The sequence below is a fragment of the Macaca thibetana genome, chromosome 19 (assembly GCF_024542745.1).
Source record: "Macaca thibetana thibetana isolate TM-01 chromosome 19, ASM2454274v1, whole genome shotgun sequence".
NCBI lineage: Eukaryota > Metazoa > Chordata > Mammalia > Primates > Cercopithecidae > Macaca > Macaca thibetana.
The window spans coordinates 52,863,275-52,883,299 of record NC_065596.1 but is presented as its reverse complement, the minus strand read 5'-3'; the positions used below and the strand labels follow the sequence as shown (position 1 = coordinate 52,883,299).

The window sequence follows — 20,025 nt, the reverse complement described above, 5'->3', positions numbered from 1 at the left end:
TCCTTAGGAAGGGACAGATCAGAGCTGGAGGGGCTTCGAGCTCCCTCTAGGGGCCAGTAAGACCTGTGCCAGCCCCAGAGCTGCAGCAGGCCCCAAGGACAGGTGCTGGGGCCTTTGCTCTACAATGGGAAGACAGAGGGAGCCGCCTTTCCCCAGACCCCACTGGCTGGGGATGAACAGAAGGCTCATAAAGAAGAGATGTTCCAAAAGCTTACCCTTCCTGGGACCCAGCGAATCCCCCACTGCCTCAAGATGCAGGGTGGAGCTGATCTGCTCAGGATGTCTGGAGGGAGCCGGGCTCACGGGCAGTCGAGGATCTGGGTGTGAGGCAGGCAGGCAGCGTGCGAGGCTTGCCTCCCTGCAGACTGTCACACTGGGGGTCTCACTCGCCTTCCTTGTCACCCCTTCCCAGGAGAGTGGACACAGGCTAAGACCCCAGGCCCGGCTGCAGCATCGCCTCCATCACCCTCTGTGGGATGCTGAGCCATCAGGCGGCTTTCCTGGGCCACAGTTTTCCCATGTACACCTCAATAGCACAATACTGATTAAGCTGTCCCTCCATGCCAGGCCTTTCCTGCATCACAAAAGCCCCGTGGCTCCAGTGCTTATGGTCATCCCCATTGTAGAGGTGAGGAAACTCAGATGCAGAGAGGTTGGGTGACTTGCCCGAGGTCACACAGCCAGCCCACACCCTTGCGAGGCTTTCCGACTCCAGAGGCCACGTGGCGTTCTATGTGTGACCCTTCCTCTACACTCTTTCTTTCTGGAAAAGATTATTTTAGAGACAGCCTTGAGCCCAACACTTCCAGGATCCTTAATGTGCAAGGATGTAGAAAAAGAAGCCTAAATGATTCCTGAGTTTTGAGAGCCTGTGCAGATAAATGCATCATCCCTGAGCAAAATGGAAGGAGCGAGGAGTGAAGAGCAAGGGCACAATGGGACAGTGAGGGGCTGCCCAGGGTCCCCGGACTCACAGGGTAGAGAGGTCAGCGGGTCTGGGAACTAGAGTACACTGGATCCCGGGGTGTGCCTGCAACCCCTTACCAAGCCACTCCCTGAAACATGCCCGGCGAAAGACCCATCGTGGCCTGAGCTGCAGCCATGAAGATTTAGGGATCACGTGGGAGAGAAAAGTTGGAACCAAGGGGCCACACTCCTCAGGAGGGGTGCCATCCATCCGCTTCTCCTCACACGAACCCAGCTCTGCAGCCTTGGCAAAGTCCTGGGAGAGTGAACAGAGACCCCCAGGCTCAGCAGCCAGGAGTTGGCAGGAGGATACTGCCATGGACCCCTTATGTGACCACAGCCAAGGAGAGCTGCTGTGGGGCACTCCCATCCTTGTGCAGGGCATGGTCAAGAGTGACCTGCATGGCTGTTCCCCACAGGGCAGAGACCCGGGAGAGCCTCTCTAGCCTCTTTTTCACAGCCTTCCCTGCAGCCATTGGCATGTGGCCAGTGAGACCCACTGCCCTCAGAGCCCAACATGTAGCCACTGACCTCTGTCAGGAGAGAAGCAACCAGCCCTTGCTCTCTGCCCACCTTGCCACTCCTACCGTAATTTCTGGGGCCCTTTAATCCCTCCGTAAATCCACCTCCTAGAGCAGAGTATCAGTGCTTCTCAGCATTGCCCAGACCCTCCCCCAGAGGACCAGATCAGGAGGGAAAGGAGGAGGGACTGAGTCCCACACAGTGGCTGGCACCCCTCCCTTACCACTTGGGCTAAAATCCCATTTCTTTCCCTCTGGGCCTGAAACTCTGTTTTTATAAACTCTCCCATCCCTCATGACCTCAGCTTCAGCAGGGGAGTCCAGCGCCCAGAATCCAGGAGGAGGCAGAGAGCACGGGAAAGCGTCTGCGCACACAAGGAGTCGCATCCATCATGGTGCAGGCCCCTGGAGGGGTCAGGGCTGCTGTGCTGCTCCCATGTTCCCAGCGAGGACCCTGAGCCTCAGACAGGGCCACCAAGCAGAGCCAGGCCAGGAGCATGGGCTCCTGATGACACACTTTTCCACATGTCCGTCCCACACACTCCTAGTCAGCCCCTTGCCGTCCACACACCCACCCCATAAATACCTGCGGAACACTGAGGCTGGACCTTTCGGAGGCTGCCTGAGGCATCTGAAACCAGCCAGGTTCTCCACAGAATGGATGTTTATGAATTTCTTTTAACAAACATCGAAATTGACTCTCTTAGTCTTAAAGCATGAAACTTACATTTGTCTTCTCTGAGTTCCTTTCCCAGGAAACCAACCTTCAGGCCTCCTGGATAGTATCAAGAAACTGAAACCCCTCTTCTTTACCCCTCTGGAATCCTATTCCTTCCTACATAAACTCCCAATTTTAGTCGATTGGGAGGATGGATTTGAGACTGATCGACTCTCTCCTCAGCTGTAGCACCCAAAAAAGCCTTCTTCCCTGGCAATACTCATTGTCTCAGTCACTGGCTTTCTGTGTGGCAAGTAACAGGACCTAAACCAAAACCTAGTGTTTTGGTAACACATCTGTAGAGTCTAGGCAGGACTCTAAACCAAGTGCTCCTTGGGGTCAGGAAGGGCTCAAACTTCCTGGGTCTCCCTTGTGCCCAGAAATGCATATACAGTGGCCTTGGGTCTGGAATTCTGTCCCACAGGGCCCAGAAGAAGGCTGGGCCACAGACCCAAGGAGGAGTATGAAAATGCACTTGTGTAGCCCACGTGACTAAATAACAGGGACCATAAACACACATTAGGCCAATGTCAAATTCCTAGTTTTGATATCGTGCCATAGTTGTGAAACAGTAGAGCAGTAAAAGAACTAACAGCACTCACTCCATTTTTGTTTAAGGGGCCTTTACCTCTTCCTGCAGATCGGCTAGAATAATTTTAAAGCACTGAGATAAAATGTAAAAATTGCATTCATGTAGTTTTTGAAACTGTATTAGTCCATTTTTGCATTCCTTTAAAGAACTACCTAAGACTAGGTAATTTATGAAGAAAAGAGTTTTGACTAACAGTTTCACATGGCTAGGGAGGCCTCAGGAAACTTACAATCATAGCAGAAGGTGGAGGAGAAGCAAATACCGTCTTCACAAGGCGGCAGGAGACAGAAAGTGAAGGGAGAAGTGCCACCACTTTTAAACCATCAAATCTCATGAGAACTCCCTCACTATGATGAGAACGGCACGGGGGAACCCCCCACCCACCCGGGGAACCCCCCACCCACCCTCGCCATGATCCACTCACCTCCCACCAGGTCCCTCCCTAACATGTGGGGATTACAATTTGACATGAGATTTGGGTGGGGACACAGAGCCAAACCCTATCATTCTGCCCCACCCCCTCCCAAATCTCATGTCCTTTTCACCTTTCGAAATAGTCATGCCTTCCCAACAGTCCCCCAAAGTCTTAACTCTTTCCAGCATTAACTCAAAAGTCCAAGTCCAAAGTCTCATCTGAGATAAGGCAAGTCAATTCCACTTAGGAGCCTGTAAACTCAAAAACAAGTTCGTTACCTCCAAGACACAATAACAGTACAGGCATTGAGCAAATGCTCTCATTCCAAATTGGCCAAAGCCAAGGGTCCACAGGCCCCATGTAAGTCCAAAACCTGGCAGGGCACTCATTAAATCTTGAATCTCCAAAATAATCTCCTTTGACTCCATGTTTCACATCCAGGGCACGCTGATGCAAAGGGTGAACTCCCAAGAATTTGGGCAAAAACTAACTCTGGGATTGAAGGGAAAGTGTGTAAACAATTGTGTTTTGTTCAAGATTTATAGGAGCACTGTGACCTGACCGAAGACAGAGATGTTCCCAACCTCCTGGGACCTTCACTGGCACCCAGATGTCTGCAGTTAGTCACACATCTTAATCCCAACTCCCTTCTTTTTCCCCTGCCCTCAACATCAAAAGAGCCTGAAATGTGTACTGGCTTGAGATGGCCTTTGTGACACTAACCCACTGTCTTCTCAGGTTGCTGTCTCTTGAATAAACCTGCTTTTCCTTCCACCAAGTCTTGTCTCCCAAATGTGGCTTTCAAGTGGGGAACAACTGAACCTGGGTTCAGTTCCAGTTTCATAAGATGTAACCAGGAGAAAAATCACCGGTTTTCTATCTTTAGGGACCTCTCTTACTACTGTCTTTGCAGCTTCCTGTCAATGTACAATGATGTCAAAATAAAAAGTGATTTTAAAGTCCGCACAGGGAGGTAAGACTGTGAGATGTTTCTGTGGGATGGTGGTGTCTGCCGGGAAACTGACCAGCTGACCTGGCGAGTCTGCCGAGAAGGTGCCAAGCTGTACAGATACTATCCTGGGCAGCATCTTCCTGCCCCAGGCTCCAGTCCAGGGCATGTCTCACTGTTCTCTTCTCGTCCGTTGCTGCCGGTTTGCAAAGACAACCGCATAGAACATAAGCTTCTACATATGAACAGAAAAGACCCTGATTTATTTCTCGGATGGGGAAAGATCTTGGAGGGGCTGCAAAGACTTACAAAAGAACAGTGGGGAAATGATTACACGTCAGGGTGTTTCATTGTCTGGGGCCTCAGCAGCCCGATTTACTGTTCCTGAGAGGATCAGAACAGGGGCCATGATAAACCAAGGACTGGAGATGAGCAGGGGTGGATGTGGAGAGGGGCTGGTGTCAGGACAGATTTGTGCAAATGGCTCACAACAGGCAAAATCCCTAGTTAAAAATGGGCTAACATCATTCCCAGCAGCCCATTCCTTTTCCACTGTGCTCCCCAGGAACAATCCCACTCATCATGATAAAGTCTGGGGAAAGAGAAAGTCTGGAGGGCCCCCCGCCCCTCAGCACAGTGTGCTAGAGCCTGCCCACAGCCTGGAGAGGCGATGCCAGCACTCAGCTCACGGCGGAGCATTGCCCTGTACCCGCGCCATCCTGAGCACTCCCTGCACACTGTCATTTCTCGCCCGTATCAACCCTCTGAAGGAGGGCCCATTTCCCAGGTGAGGAAACTGAGGCCAAGAGAGCTTAAGGAACTCATCTGAAGTCACACAGCCAGGTCTATCTGACCTCAGCTGATTCTTTGAAATGCTGTGTCAGGCTGCCTCCAGCAGTGATAAAGGTGACCTAGGATGGAGACACATTCCTTCAAAACAGCTGGAGTCTCCAGGGGTCAGGAAGGATGCTTGAGTGACGGGTGCAGGCAGCGGGGCCCAGAAACTCCGAGGTGCTTTCTCTGCCATTACTCAGAGCCCCTCGACTTCCCCCCAACCCTTTCCAAAGTCCCTCAGCCACCATCGCGTTTGATCCTGAGGAAGGAGAGGTCTGTCCAGCTCCACTTTGCAGATGATGAAGCTGAGGCCAGAGTCTCACAACAGAGCAGACACCACATCAGGCCTTCTGACTCTGGGCCGTAGAAAGGCTCTGCAGAGGGGAGGTGTGGGGAGGACTCCTGTGAGGCCTGGCAGGGCATGGGATCCCCTCTGGCAGTTCCAGGCTATAGGCAGCTGAGGCAGAGAGTGAGCCTGGCAGCGCTCTTGGAGCTCCTGGCCTCTTCCTAGGCCTAAATCTCTGCCTTTGCAGCACGCCCGTGTCAGCTGCACCTCTGACCTCACCAGGGGCTGCCGGCTGACTCTGATTTACCTGGAGCTTCCTGCTTCCGGGACAGTGAGGATCCAGCCAGCCTCTCCTGGACCTGCACCCAGTGAGTTCCCATTCCTACTCTCCTGGGGGCCTGGGAGCTCAGGGAAGGCCTTGGGCTGGGACAGCAGGATGGCCTGAGCCCATGGGCTGTAGCACTGGGGACCCAGGTTCCTGTCTCCCCGAGACCACTAGATGACTGAGTAACAGTGAAACAGCAAGAGAACTAACATCACTCACTCCATTTTTGTTTAAGGACCCCTGACCCCTTGCTGCCTACAGGCTAGGATAATTTTAGAGCACTGAGTTATTACGCAAAAACAGCAATCATGTCGTTTTTTTTAAGGTAACACTGAGGCTAAAGGGAAGTCTGTCAACGACCAACGATGTTTTGTTAAAGATTACAGGAGCATTGTCACCTGACGGAGGACAAATGTGTTCCCAACCTCCTCGGAACCTCACTGGCGCCCAAATGTCTGCAGTCATCTACCACCTCTTAATCCCAGCCCCCTCTTCTTTACCCTGCCCTTAACATAAAAAGAGCCTCAAATGTGTCCTAACTAAAGATAGTACTTTAGGACACTAGCCCTCCATCTTCGTGGTTTGCTGGTTGGTCTGAATAAACCTGCCTTTCCTCCCACCAACTCTCACCCCTTGTGTTTGGTGTTTAAGCAGCACACAGCCGAACTGGGTCCGGTTACAACTGCAGCTGCACATCCGCAGGATCCCCACTGGTGTGGTGCTGACCACCCGGAAGTCCTGCAGGGACTCCTAACAGTGAGGCGCGTTTTCCGGGAGCAGACATGAAGGTCTTGGCTTGGTCAGACTGTCCTAAGTCAGAGGCAAACAGAAAGCCTACAGCCTGGTAGGATTTGAAAGGGGATCCCAGAAAAGTCTCCAAAATCTCCCAACTATGCCTGAAAACTCAGAGGTCTGCAAACAGCCCCCAGCCCACCTGAGGAGGAGGCCTACATTACTCCACTTTCGGGGCTGTCTCTTATCTACCAGGATGCAGGGGTAGCTTTCAGGGAGGCATGGTATGGGGCGCATAGGGGCCACTGGGATGAGAGCCGGGCTGCAAGGGGAGGGAACAGACTTCCCTATCCTTGTGCTACCTCATTCTCCCTACGTCCCTGACAAATTCATGCTCCCATTCCCACTTCACAGATGGCCACAATGGTGAAGGGCGGCCAGAGCCAGGGTTCAAATCCACATTAGCTCACTCCTGAGCTCTTTTCCCCATGCAGGACTACAGGGAAGAGAGGATGGACAGGTCCACATTGTCATCAGTCCACCACCGTGGCCCCCAGGACCCAGAGTCCCCACTCAGCTCACCTGGTCTGCCATGGACAGGATAAGTTAGCAAAAAGTAAGATGAACAAAAAATATAGAAAATCTGACTGTAAGTTAATAAATTTGATTTCCTACAGAAAATGCATCTACCTTTTCAGCATTCATGACCAAAATAAATACTTTTGACCACAAAAAAAAAAAAAATACCTTCCATAAGTTCCAAAATTATATAAAATGATACGGGCCACATTCTTTCATCACAATATAATAAAACTAGAAGAGAATAATTAATGTTTAATGTTAAAAACCTAATCATTTAGGGTTGTGTGTGTGTGTGTTTGTGTGTGTGTGTGTGTGTTTTGTTTGTTTGCTTGTTTGTTTGTTTTTGAGATGGAGTTTCAATGTTGTTGCCCTGCCTGGGGTGCAGTGGTGCCATCTCAGCTCACTGCAACCTCCACCTCCTGAGTTCAAGTGATTCTCCTGCCTCAGCCTCCCAAGGGATTACAGGCGCCTGCCACCATGCCTGGCTAATTTTTTGTATTTTTAGTCGAGACAGGGTTTCACCATGTTGGCCAGACTGGTCTCGAACTCCTGACCTCAGCTGATCCACCCACTTCGGCTTCCCACAGTGCTGGGATTACAGGTATGTGCCACTGCACCCAGCCCATTTAGGTTTTTTTAATTTTAAAAATCTAAAAGTCTCCTACAAGACTCTTGGGTTAAATAGAATTTGCACACTATTTAGAAAAGAATGACAATCATAGCATCACATCAAAGCTTACAGGATTCAAACAAAAGTACACTCAGAGGAAAATGAATAGCCTTGTTTGATCTCATGACTAAACAAGAATAAAAATAAATGAACTGAAGAGTCTACTCAGTCATTAGAAAAAGGAGATAAAATGTAGCATAAGAAAGTCAGAGAAAGAAACAGGCTTTGATAAACAGCTTTCTGTCTCCATCTGAGCACGATAAACACTCAGGTTCCCGCTTCATTTACCCACGGACAGTTCGCATGCAGTAAGGCAATATAGATGCTTGAGACTCTGCTGTAGATCATTTTGCTTATGGAATCTGTTTAAACAAACATTATAGAATATTCCCTGACATAAAAAACTATTTTCTATGTAAAATTGTTTTCTATGTAAAACAGTAAATGAATGTAGCACAACTTCAAAGTCAGAGCCAGACCAAAACTTGTGAATGAGTATCCTTGACCCCCACAACTCAGAGCAAGTCCAACCAATCAGACAGAAAAATCTCTGATAGAACACCTGCATGCTCTCCCTCTCTCATGCACTCTCTCTCAACCCCAGATGTCAGATTCAAAAACTAAATCATCACCACATATATAACATTTGTTATGACCAACACAGATTATTTGAAAAGGTGAACCGATGATGGTGATAATTAGGTGAATTCATACTAACAATAATGATTAAATATTAAAAATATAATTTATTTTACAAAAATTTCCATGCAAGGCCAGGCGCAGTGGCTCACACCTGTAATCTCAGCACTTTAGGAGGCCGAGGCAGGCAGATCACAAGGTCAAGAGATCAAGACCATTCTGGCCAACATGGTGAAACCCCATCTCTACTAAAAGTACAAAAAAAAAAACACAAAAAAAACAAAAAAAAAAACTTAGCATGGTGGCACATGCCTATAACCCCAGCTACTCTGGAGGCTGAGGCAGGATGACCGCTTGCACCCAGGAGGCAGAGGTTGCAGTGAACTGAGATCGCGCCATTGCACTCCAGCCTGAGCAAAAAGAGTGAGACTCCATCTCAAAAACACTTGATCTTAGCCAAAAGGCCGAGAAGCGATCCATCTCAAAAACAAACAAAATGCCCATGAACTGAAAAGACCACGATGAGGGCAGAAAGCCTGAATCAAATTCTACAGAAAGTTGAAAATGAGCAATTTTAAGGAACACAGTATGCTGCCTGCATGAGTTTGGCAAAGGACCCCACTGACTCCAGTGCCATTACTAGCTGAGGCAGGCCCCTGACACGCCAGTCCATCCTCAGGAGTGCAGGGCAGTTGACTCCCTGGCACCCATGACCACAGGGTGCACGACTGAAGACCGAGAGCCTCCTGTGCTTGTGGTGGTGCCTCCTCTCCCAGCAGCGAATGAATAAACTCCCAGGGGACAGAGGCCAGAACATGGAGCCCTTCAGGAAGCCTACTGTTGTGTGGGGCCTAAAGTGAGTACACATCAAATAATAATCTCTATAAAACTTCAGTACTATTGGAAAGATCCCACTCTTATCAAAAAGCAAGGCCGAAATAATAAGAGATGCTGAGGAAGTAGGGGAGGAGGAGGAGGAGGAAATGAAGGACAGGGAAAAAGAAGAGGGAGGGAAAGAAAACAGAAGAAACAGAAGAGGAAAGGAAGGAAAAAAGAAAGAGAAACAGCATATTACACGTGAATGTCTGCTAGCGTTCCATTTGAACACATCTGCTAATCAATTTTTAGAATCCTTCAGTGTCCACCTCAGGACCTTCCAGATCATCCTCATCTCATATGATCCACCCTTGGGCTGCAGCAGTGATTGTCTGTGTAACACACACACGTCCATGTTGATTATAGTTAACTTAGTAACCACTTTATTTTTAACCAATTTATTGAGGCATAATTTACATACCATAAAATTCACTCAAAATTACTTTTAAATAATGCATCATGAACAATGAAAAAAATAATGTCTGCAAAGTTCTTTGGGGACCTGCAATTAAAGCATGCACTGAATTGCACCTGCCCTGAGAAGCGGCTGCCATGGACTGGACCCTTTGATCCCCTTTTTAAGAAAAAGCCAAGAGTATGTGGATTCCAGGGGCCAGGTGCGACCGCATGCACTCAGGTTCCTGGATGTTCTTGTAGTACACAGAGTAGCCCCATTTCATCGCACATATTATTTCTCTGAATGCTGCTAGAAAGGATTGTGGGCTATAATTAGAATGATGACCCACAGGATTACATTCACAAATGTAATTACATAATCATTTAGAGCTGATTGGCACGAGAAACGACATCGCTTTCTGAGTGTGGAGTGAGGGGAGGTGCCGGGCACCTCTGGTGGAGCTGGGCATTCTGAGACTCCTTTCTCCTGCCAGCTGAGTCCAGAAATAGTTGGAGATGAGTCCAAAGATCCTTAATTCTTCACTGGGTTTGTCTTGGGCACTAGTCTGTATCCCAGGGTCCCGGGTTTGGGGTTACACACTGTGCAAAACTGCCCACTAGTGGCCGGACACAGTGGCTCACACCTGTAATCTCAGCACTTTGGGAAGCCAAGGCAGGCAGATTACCTGAGGTCAGGAGTTCGAGACCAGCCTGTCCAACACGGTGAAACCCCGTCTCTAATAAAAATAGAAAAATTAGCCGGGCATGGTGGCGCACACCTATAATCCCAGCTACTCAGGAGGCTGAGGCAGGAGAATTGCTTGAACCCAGGAGGCAGAGGTTCCAGTGAGCTGAGATCGAGCCCCTGCACACTCCAGCCTGGGCAACAGTGAGTCTTAGTCTCAAAAAAAAAAAAAAAAAAAAAAAAAAAAAAAGGACCCACTAGTAATGGTTGCACCTTGAGTTGTTGTTTCAAAACGTTCCAGCAAAAAGCTCAGCTCTGGTAAAACAAAAACTGGTTGGATCCAGAGACGAACTCTGGGGAACTCTCCTAGTTACCACACTAGAATCCATGGCCAGAGAGGAGCCTGTTTTCTATACATGCGACATATGTGGAAACATGATCTATGACCACCTTGACTCTGCCTCTACATACAATGACTCAGCTCCCCAGCCCAAGGCAAGCCCTGCTTTCTCCAGTGATTAGAAAAGCGCTGCTCTGAAAATGATCCCCAGTGTTGTGGGTAATAAAAGCCAACATGGCTGTTGTCATTGCACTGCCAGCCACCAAGCCATCAAACCCACCCATGGTGTGGGTAACAAGTCCACCACAGAATTTCATGGATGATGTGGAAACTTCCCATGATGACCCAAGCTGGACTTTGCCACTGGCTCTTGCTAAACGCACCAGGAGAGAGACGACGGGCTTGGCATCCATCTGCTCCTTCTTGTTTGTTTGATAGAAATCCTGTCTGTGGCACATATGTGATTGCAAGCACGGAGTGCCAGCCACATTGGAAAAGCGCGTAGTGTCTGTTGTCTTATTTTCCTGAAGCCTGGGCGGCACTCAGCCCTTTGGAGTTTCTCAAGAGTTGTTTAGCTGCAGATACTGAGTCGGTCTTATTTCACATGGAGATCAACGTGGCGACGCACGCCTAGGCTTCCCGACACCTCCTGATCTTGCATCACTTCATTCTCTCTGACGGCAGTGATTTTGTTCAGTGTGCCCCACTTTCCATAATTTTCTAAGATCTTCCATATATTTGCATGCAAGACTGAAAAGAAAATATCTTTTGTTGGTCCAAGTCTCCTAAATTTTGGTCCCAAAAAAAAGTAGTAGCTATATAAGTAGACCACATCTTTTGAAAACCATGACGATAAATCACATTAATTTGAACCCCATTAATCTGGAGTATGTGCTAATCCCATAGGCCTAGGAGGAAGCTTAGCTTAGAAGAAAGGGTTTGCTTTCTAAGCAAAGAAAGATGCAAACAAGCCACAGTAAGTGTAACCTACTTAGAAGCAGATGCTGTCCTTAAAGAAAAAGGTGTGCAATAAGCTACACTGCCTGTGAGTCCTAAGCCCCAGCTCATCTGCCACCTTAGACATCAGCCAGCCTACCTACAGCGTCCTATGAAACTCGGGTCCCTCACCCATTCCAAGCAACCACGGCACTTCCTCCAAAACTGGCATCAGAAGTGGAAATGCTCCTGGAGGCACCCTGGTTCTGCAGCCTCCTTGGGGAAACTGAAGCCCAGAGAGGGGACGAAGTCAGCCCAGAGTTACACATCCAGCAGGTCAGCCTGGTGAGTAGAGCTCAAGCTTTGACTCCTCCAGGCTGAGGTTTTAATCTCAGCCTGGCCTCTTACTTGGAGACACTGGACAAGTTCCTTGACCCCATCCAGTCTCCATGTGCTCATGTATGCATCGCAGAGGAAGGCAGGAGCCTCCCTTCCCACTGAGGTCTAGGTAAGACTGGCCTGAGCTCCAACTCTGTATTCTGTGTAAGTCCAAGACCCTTCCCAAGATCATTGTAAACCCTTGTGCTCATCCCTGTCCCAGAATCCTGCTTCCCCGACACTGTCTCTGTTCCTCACCTGGTTGACTCAAATGGGAACACCCAGCTCCACCCTCAACATGCACACACAACTTCCTGTCTGTTTGTTTGGAGACAGAGTCTCGCTCTGTTGCCCAGGCTGTAGAGCAATGGTGTGATCTCAGCTCACCGCAGCCTCCACCTCCTGGGTTCAAGTGATTCTCCTGCCTTAGCCTCCCAAGTAGCTGGGATTACAGGCACCTACCACTATGCCCAGCTTAATTTTTGTATATTTTAGTAGAGACGGGTTTCACCATGTTGGCCAGGCCGGTCTCAAACTCCTGACCTCAGGTGATCCACCCGCCTCGGGCTCCCAAAGTGCTGGGATTATAGCAGGCACGAGCCACCATGCCTGGCCACACACACAACTTTCTAAGTGTTGCAGGCTTTGTTGAAGGGAGTAGCCTTGGGTTGGGTCCTTAGCAGAATATAAAGAGGGCCAGGCTTTTGTACTCCCTTGTCACTCAGCTGTGAGCTATGGGGAGCAGGGGGTGTAATGAGACCAAAGTGATTCCCCAGAACATGGGGTGTGTTCATCCATTTTGTGTTGCTATAAAAGAATACCCAAGGCTGGGGAACTCATAAAGAGAAGAGATTTGTTTGGTTCATGGTGCTGCAGGCTGTACAAGAAGCATGGCACCAGCATCTGCTTCTGGTGAGGCCTCAGGAAGCTTCCACTCACGGTGGGAGAAGAGGCAGCAGATGTGTCCTCTGGTGAGACAGGGAGCAAGAGAGAAAGGAGGAGGTGCCAGGGTCTTTTTCTAACCATCAGATGTCCTGGTAACTAACAGTGTGAGAACTCACTGATCACCAAGGGGACAGCACCAAGCCCTTCATGAGGGATCCACTCCTATGACCCAAACACCTCCCCCAGGCTCCACCTCCAGCATTGGGGATCACAGTTCAAAATGAGACTTGAAGGGGACAGACATCCAAACTATATGAGGGACAACAGCCAACACACAGCAGCCAGGGCAGGGAGCAGCAGCTCAGGAACTGGGGCTAATCTGGGCACCACCAGTACCTGCCGCAGGGGAGGAGGTGGAGATGGGGCTCTCAAGCTCTCATTGCAAGAACACACTTAGCATCAGGCACCACTGTTCCTAAAACAGCCTTGGCTCGCACCTTAGGGTGCCCTCACCCACATCCACACCAGCTCACACCCGCTTGCCCCTTTCCTCAATCCTCTGCCTCTCTTTCTCTTGTCTCCCTCCCTCTAGAGAACAACAAAAAAAATCTCATTTTCCTCTGTTGCTGAGCTGCTGCCAAAACCCTCTACGTGGCGACCCCCATCCCAGGTTGCCAGTTTTAGAGCTGAAAGTCCCCCATCCCAGGAAAACCCTCAGTCCCAAGCAAACTGGAACAACTGGTCACTCTCCAAATCGCTCTTCCAGCAGCCACGGTGGCTCTCCAGGCTCCCTCTCAAATGGACAGTAAATAGGAACTGGCTAAGACAGCTAATCATCTTTTCTTTTTAATCATGAATGGGTGTTAAATTGCATCAAATGCTGCTTCAGCCTCTATTTGGAGTCACATGGTTTAATCTACCAATGGAGTAAATTACATTAGTAGATTTCCTAATGCCGTTCCTTTGTTGCTGGAATAAGCCACGCTGGAACACGCTGTATTTTTCTTGTGATCACATTCTTGATTTGATAGACTAATATTTTATCAGTAATGTTTGTTCCTAAATTGAGCTTCATTCACCGTTGTCTTTGGCCGCTTTTCTCTGATGTTGGTGCCTGGAACAGACGTGCCTTTTAAAATGAGTGTGAGAGCACTTTCACTTTTCACACCTATTTCCTTCCTGCCTGGTCTGGGGACATGAGTGAAAAATGAAAGAAGAAAGCCATCAAAAGACATAATAGAGGACATTCGTTTCAAGGTGAAGGACTTTATGTTTATATCCAAACGGCACAACATGTTCAAGAAAAATTTATTGGAAATGACGGGCATCAGGAAATACAATGGTTAAAGAAAGAAAATAATTCTTCATGCACTCGCAGAGGAAAGAGAAGCATTTTCAGGGGGAAGGGAGGACTCATAAAATCATGCTGGATTCAGACTCTTCCTCGGCAAGTTTCATCCAGAGGGTAACCGAGCAACACCCACAAATCGCAGTGAAAATAGGAATCCGTAATGCTGTGATCATCTGACCTGTCATTGGAGCCAAAGAGCCACAGGCAAACATTCTCCAAGAGCCTGGAAGAGCTCAGGGAGTGCCGCGGCCATAAGCATGTCTTTAAATTCTCTATGACAGTTAAATCCAGGCAATGTGTATCACAAGGAAAAGGAAACTGGATATTGGGGTCAGGGAAGGGAAGATGGGGGGAAAGAAGGGGATGGGGAGGGAATCCTCACACTAGTGCAAAACCCATGGAAAGGCAGCTTTAAAGGGAAAATCAAATATGCTTCAAGTTGTCCTTAAAATATAAGAATCAAGGGACAGGCATTATCTAGCATGAAGGACGGAGGCAACACAGAACCCATGATGCTTGAAAAGAAAGAAAAAAAAAATTTCACAATAAAATAGAGCCTCAACATAGAGGAAAAAGCCTTGGAATGAAAAAGTCATGAAAAAAAAAAAATGATGAGAACTAAACACAACAAAATGTAGAATTAAAAGAAACCCTGCAGAAGAGAATCCAAACATTATAAATATAGACAAGGTTAAAAGACTGGTAAACAAAAATTAGTAGAGGACCTTCAGGGAAAAAAAAGCTTGCTATTTTCCTTACCTTTCAACATCACAGAACCAGTTGAAATTGTCTAGAATGGAAACATCCTTTAAATAAAATGACGCCCAGGTTATTTTTTCCATAATCTTTTTTCCCTCAATCTTCAGAACTCTTTTAAGAACGATGGTTTTTTGAGGCAAAGAAACATTGCTCTGAAATTCAACCATTGTCTCAGTTTCACTTCAGATATTTCATTGCTGCTATTAACTTTAAGAAAAATTCAACAATTTTATTTTAAAGGAGTATGTGGGCCGGGCATGGTGGCTTATGCCTGTAATCCCAGTGCTTTGGGAGGCTGAGGTAGAAGGATCTCTCGAGGCCAGAAGTTTGAGACCAGCGTGGTCAACACAGCAAGACCCCCATGTCTATTTTAAAACTTTATAAAACTTAGCCAGACATGGAGGTGCTTGCCTGTAGTCCCAGCTACTCAGGAGGCTGGGGTAGGAGGATCACTTGAGCCCAGGAGTTTGGGGCTGCAGGGAGCCATAATCACACCACTGCACTCCAGTCTGAGTGGCAGAGAGCCTGTCTTTAAGAAATAAAATTAAATTAAATTTAAAAGGAGCATTTGTGAGATTGTCCCACTTTATCAGACTGCCCCTATTTATGTATCTGTATATATTCCTAGAGAGACGTGTGGAATGACCACTAGCTAATTTTAACAATTATTTCTGGATAGTGAGATGTTGAATTGTGTATAATTATTCTTTTTTCTTTTATTTTTGCTTCTCTCTTTCACCTGAATTGTTTATGAACATGTAATATTTTTATAAAAGTAATAAAGGCATTATTTTTAAGGGAAAGACAAAAAGGAAGGGAGGGAGGGAGGGAAGAAGGAAGGAAGGAAGGAAGAAAGGAAGGAAGGAGAGAAAAGGGGAAGAAAGGAAGGAGGGCGGAAAGAAGGAAAAGGAAGGAAGGAGGGAAAGAAGGAAAGGAAGGAAGGAAGGAGGGAAGGAAAAAGGAAGGAAGGGAGGGAGGAAGGGGTGAAGAGGGAGAGAGGGAAGGGGTGGCAAGAGAGGGAGGGAAGGAAGGAAAGGGTGGGGAGGGAAGGAAGGAAGGAGTGAGGATGGAGGGAGGGAAGGAAGGAAAGGGTGGGGAGGGAGGGAAGGAAGAAAGGAAGGGGTGGGGAGGGAGGGAGGGAAGGAAGGAAGGGGTGGGGAGGGAAGGAAGAAGGGAAGGAAGGAGTGGGGAGGGAGGGAGGGAAGAAGGGAAGAAAGGGGTGGGGAGGGAGGTAAGGAAGGATGGGATGAGGAAGGAGGGAGAAACAGAGGGAAGAAAGGAAGGGGTGGAAAGGGAAGGAAGGAATAAGGAAAGGAAGGAGTGAGGAGGGAGGGAGGGAAGGAAGGAAGGAAGGAAGGAAGGAAGGAAGGAAGGAAGGAAGGAAGGAAGGAAGGAAGGGCACCAAAGTTCTTAGACCTGAGTGTCGGACTCTCTTATCTGCCTTCACAAGGCTCAAGCCCCTCCCATCAGTGGCCGCCTTCCTAGACACCCACATCCCCACAGCAGTGTGGTGACGCCAACCAGGGGCTGCTCTAACTCTGACTCTGAGTCTCCTCAGGAGGCAGGGATATTTGACAGAACAGATTCCTTATCAGGCTATGATTTTGCCTGAAAAGTGTTTACTTTTTCTCTCCCCTTTTCTTTTCCATAGCCCTGGATTCGCTTCAGAAATCGACACAGGAATTGACAGGAGTCAATGGGCCATCCCTGAGGTCACAGTGGTCAGAGCCCTGGGCTGGGGGTCAGAAGACCAGGCTTTCCCTGGTCTCAATGTGTGACCTTGAGCAAGTCTCTCCCTGTCTCTGGGACTCAGTTTTCCCCTGTTGAATAAGAGGCCCGCAGCTCTGAGGTTCCAGCATGCAGTGAACTCTCATTAGCAATGGTAAATTAAGAATGGGCATATGGGCCGGGGGCGCTGGCTCACATCTATAATCCCAACACTTTGGGAGGCTGAGGCAGGTGGATCACCTCAGGTCAGGAGTTCAAGACCAGCCTGGCCAACATGGCGAAACCCCATCTCTACCAAAAATACAAAAATTAGCCAGGCGTGGTGGTGCATACCTGTAATCCCAGCTACTTGGGAGTCTGAGGCAGGAGAATCGCTTGAACCCAGGAGGCAGCGGTTGTAGTGAGCCGAGATCGCACCATAGCACTCCAGCCTGGGTGACAGAGCGAGACTGCACATGGTACTGGGCTGGGCGGTAGAGGCTTCCACCCGAAGCCCAGGCACACCCCTGCGTCAGACCCCATTATTGGCTGCTGGTTGATGATGTGTAGATGAGCTCAGGTGGGTTCAGAAACTTGCCCAAAGGTGTCCAGCTAGTAGTCGAGTCGGAGCCAGGATCTGAGCCCCATCCTGTCTCGCCCTAAAGTCTTATTTTCAGCTGCTACTCCCTCAGTCGCCCCTCCCTGCAGCACCCCTGTCCCTGAGCCGAGTTTGAGCAATGGCACAGGGGTAGGCCTCTGCTGCTGGCCTAGCTCCATGCCCTGGGACAGAGGGACAGGCCCAGTCCCTCCCCAGGGCCAAGCAGCTTGCTGCCACCCAGGAGGCACTGATGGAGGTGGCAAGTCCAGGGTACAGGAGGGGAGGGCTGGTGAGGCAAGGCCAGCCTCCTGCTGAAGGCTGGATCTCTCCTGGAGGGGTGGGCAGGACTGGAGGGCCCAGATGGGGTCAGATGAGAGCAGCGGAGGGACTGGGCACAACCTTCTGGGGAGGAGGCAGCTCGGGGCACAGTCACCACCCTCAGCACCAGGGCTCCTCTCAGAGCTGAGGAAGGGCTGAAGTGCAGGTCCCAGCATGGAACCAGGATGGTGGCAAGTGAGAGAAGCTGCAGCCAGGGCAGTGCCAGGCAGGACCGAGGTGAGGAGGGCCCAGAGAGCTGCCTTGTCACTCATGGGTCCAGGCAGGGCCCGGACACACCCCTGTCCAGGCGGCTGTGGAGGGGATGCCTGTCAGTGGGGAGGGTGGGCTCCATCACCCCTGCAGAGAACATGAGGTCTTTGTCCTGCCCAGACCTGCCACCTCCCAAAACGACACCTTCCTGTTCCTTGGGGTCAGCATGTTTCACCACCCTCAAGTCTCTGTGGTTCTGAGAGATGCATGACCCCAATCTGGCCAGTTAGGACACCCCGGTCCCCTGGCCACTGCCAAGGGTTCAGGTACAGAAACATGACTCAACTTGGTTGAGGCCACTCATTCTAAGACTTTTGGCAGAATCACTAGGGAAGGGAGGCTCTCTGGATTAAATCCAAACAGCAAAGTAGTCACACACACACACAGAATGAGACACACAGAGAGAGAGAGAGAGAGAGAGAGAGAGAAAGAGAGAGAGAGAGCACGGGCTCCTGGATCAAGCCATGCCTGAAGCCTGACCTTTTGTTGACTGAGTCGATAAATTGCCATCTTTGCTTTATCAAATATATGACATATTTCTTTTCCAGCTATAACTGCAAATATCCCAATAAAGCAGCTTCCAGCGGCCCTTCCAGTTGGGATTTGGCAACTCCTTTATCCTATAAATAATTCCCTGCTAGGCATACTACTGTTTCTGATTGATCTCACCTGCTCAATTCTCAAGGCTAATTGTGAAGTAAAGAAGTCAACACGTGGCAAAATCCCCTGAGCCGACACCAGGGGAAACAAAACGCTGCCATGTACCGGCTGCATATGACCGAACCACATGCCCCCATCCCATCACCAGGCTCACCCTTCAGAAAAGCCACCTCTGGCACGGGGACAGAGGCCCTGGGCCTACTTCTGCTTCAAAAGGCCTGGAAGGAAGGGTCTCAACTCTCCCACTAATTGCTAGGAAGGAAAATTCTGGGATGGAAAGCAGGAGGGGTTGGGCCAAGCAACAGTTTGCAGAGGGCACTGGTCAAAGCTCAGGCTGACTTTCCCAGGGGAGCAGCAGGTACTGAGGGGCTGCTGTGTGTGGTCGGCACCAAAGCCCACTGTTTGCAGACAGTGAGTTGGAGGAAGCTTGAGGCTCCCAAAATCCCACGCAAGTGGGGTGAGTGCAAGGGTGAGAGGCACCCACCCGCACCTGCACACATGAGCCTGCCGAGCCCCCACTGGAATTCCCTGCTTCCCATGCGTGTCATGGGGGCCTGGTTCCCCAGCCATTTGTGAGCTTGGGGTGAAGAGCTGAATATGGCCCATCTCTAAATACCCTCAGCCCAGATCCCCACCTGGCTGGATGTTCAAAACCGAATGAACAAATGAACGAGTGAATGAATGAAGCACCTTCCACGTGCCCGGCACCATTCTTGGCTCTGGGGCTTCCGGGAGCTGAAGGCAGGCAAGGGCCCTGCCTGGGTGCTCACCTTCTCTCAGAGCACACCTCTCAGCAGGGGAAGGTGGCCAGCTAGACAGGGGCCGGGCACTGGGTGACAGCAGGCTGCCTGGGGCCACCCCTGCCAGTTAGGACTGGTTGACCTTCTAACTAGCACTAAATGTCTCCTGTCCAAGCTGATTTCTTCAAGTGTCTGCACCAGGCATGGCATTTCAAACTTCCCTGAGCAGAAGTGACAGAGAAAAGCATGGTGAAGTCTTGGGGGATGAGAAGCCCATGGGAGGACGCAGCCCTTGTGATTCCTGAGTTCGTGCAGTGATTGGACCCAATGTGGTCCCCCAGCTGTCCTGTGCTGTAAAGAGCTTTCCCATAGAATCCTCATGGGCAGCTCAGTGTCACAAACCATTTTGCTGGAATCTAGAACCTGTTGCTATGGCCAGGCCTGGGCGTGACTTCAGGGGGCTGAGGACTGGTGGTCCTATGCAAATAAGCCTCCTCTTCCCCAGCTACCAGCCCTGAAGCTCTGTGAGGTCAGAACAGCAGGTCCTGGGGGATCCCTTCTGCAGGGCCATGGCATCCCCTTTGTTTTTATATTTGCATGTAAAGAAGGCCACTCAGGTGCTCAAGGTCCAGTAAGTCCAGGTGACTTTCCACGCTAGCCAGCTCCTTCCTTACAAAGCAGTTGAGTTCTATATCCAGGCACCAGCCACCCTCCCACCATCTCACTGATCCCAAGATGCAGGGAAGGAATGGATCCAGCTGCCCCTTCACCGATGGAGAAACTGAGGCCCAAAGAGGGGAGATGATCTGCCCAAGGTCACGAAGAGATGGCAGCAGGGCCAGCACCAGAGCTGCCACTCCTGCGGGTTCCTGGTTCAATGCGTTTTCCGCTGTGCCG

General features: G+C 49.6%; 2 protein-coding genes across 43 annotated transcripts in view; one reads left to right on the top strand and one right to left on the bottom strand.

Moving 5' to 3' along the window:
- LOC126943623 (cytochrome b-c1 complex subunit Rieske, mitochondrial) overlaps positions 1-20,025 on the bottom strand; it is a 1,156,760-nt gene that overhangs the window by 260,335 nt on the left and 876,400 nt on the right. The window contains exon 1 of one of the 42 annotated variants that reach the window (XM_050772582.1): positions 4,781-4,784. The exons of the other annotated variants lie outside the window; for them this stretch is intronic. The gene's annotated coding sequence lies outside the window, so the exon portion shown is untranslated. Of the gene's footprint in view, positions 1-4,780; positions 4,785-20,025 lie in introns of those variants that run through there. 42 annotated transcript variants of the gene reach the window in all.
- The window catches only part of POP4 (POP4 homolog, ribonuclease P/MRP subunit), a 619,906-nt gene that overhangs the window by 484,270 nt on the left and 115,611 nt on the right, over positions 1-20,025 (top strand). The window lies entirely within an intron of this gene.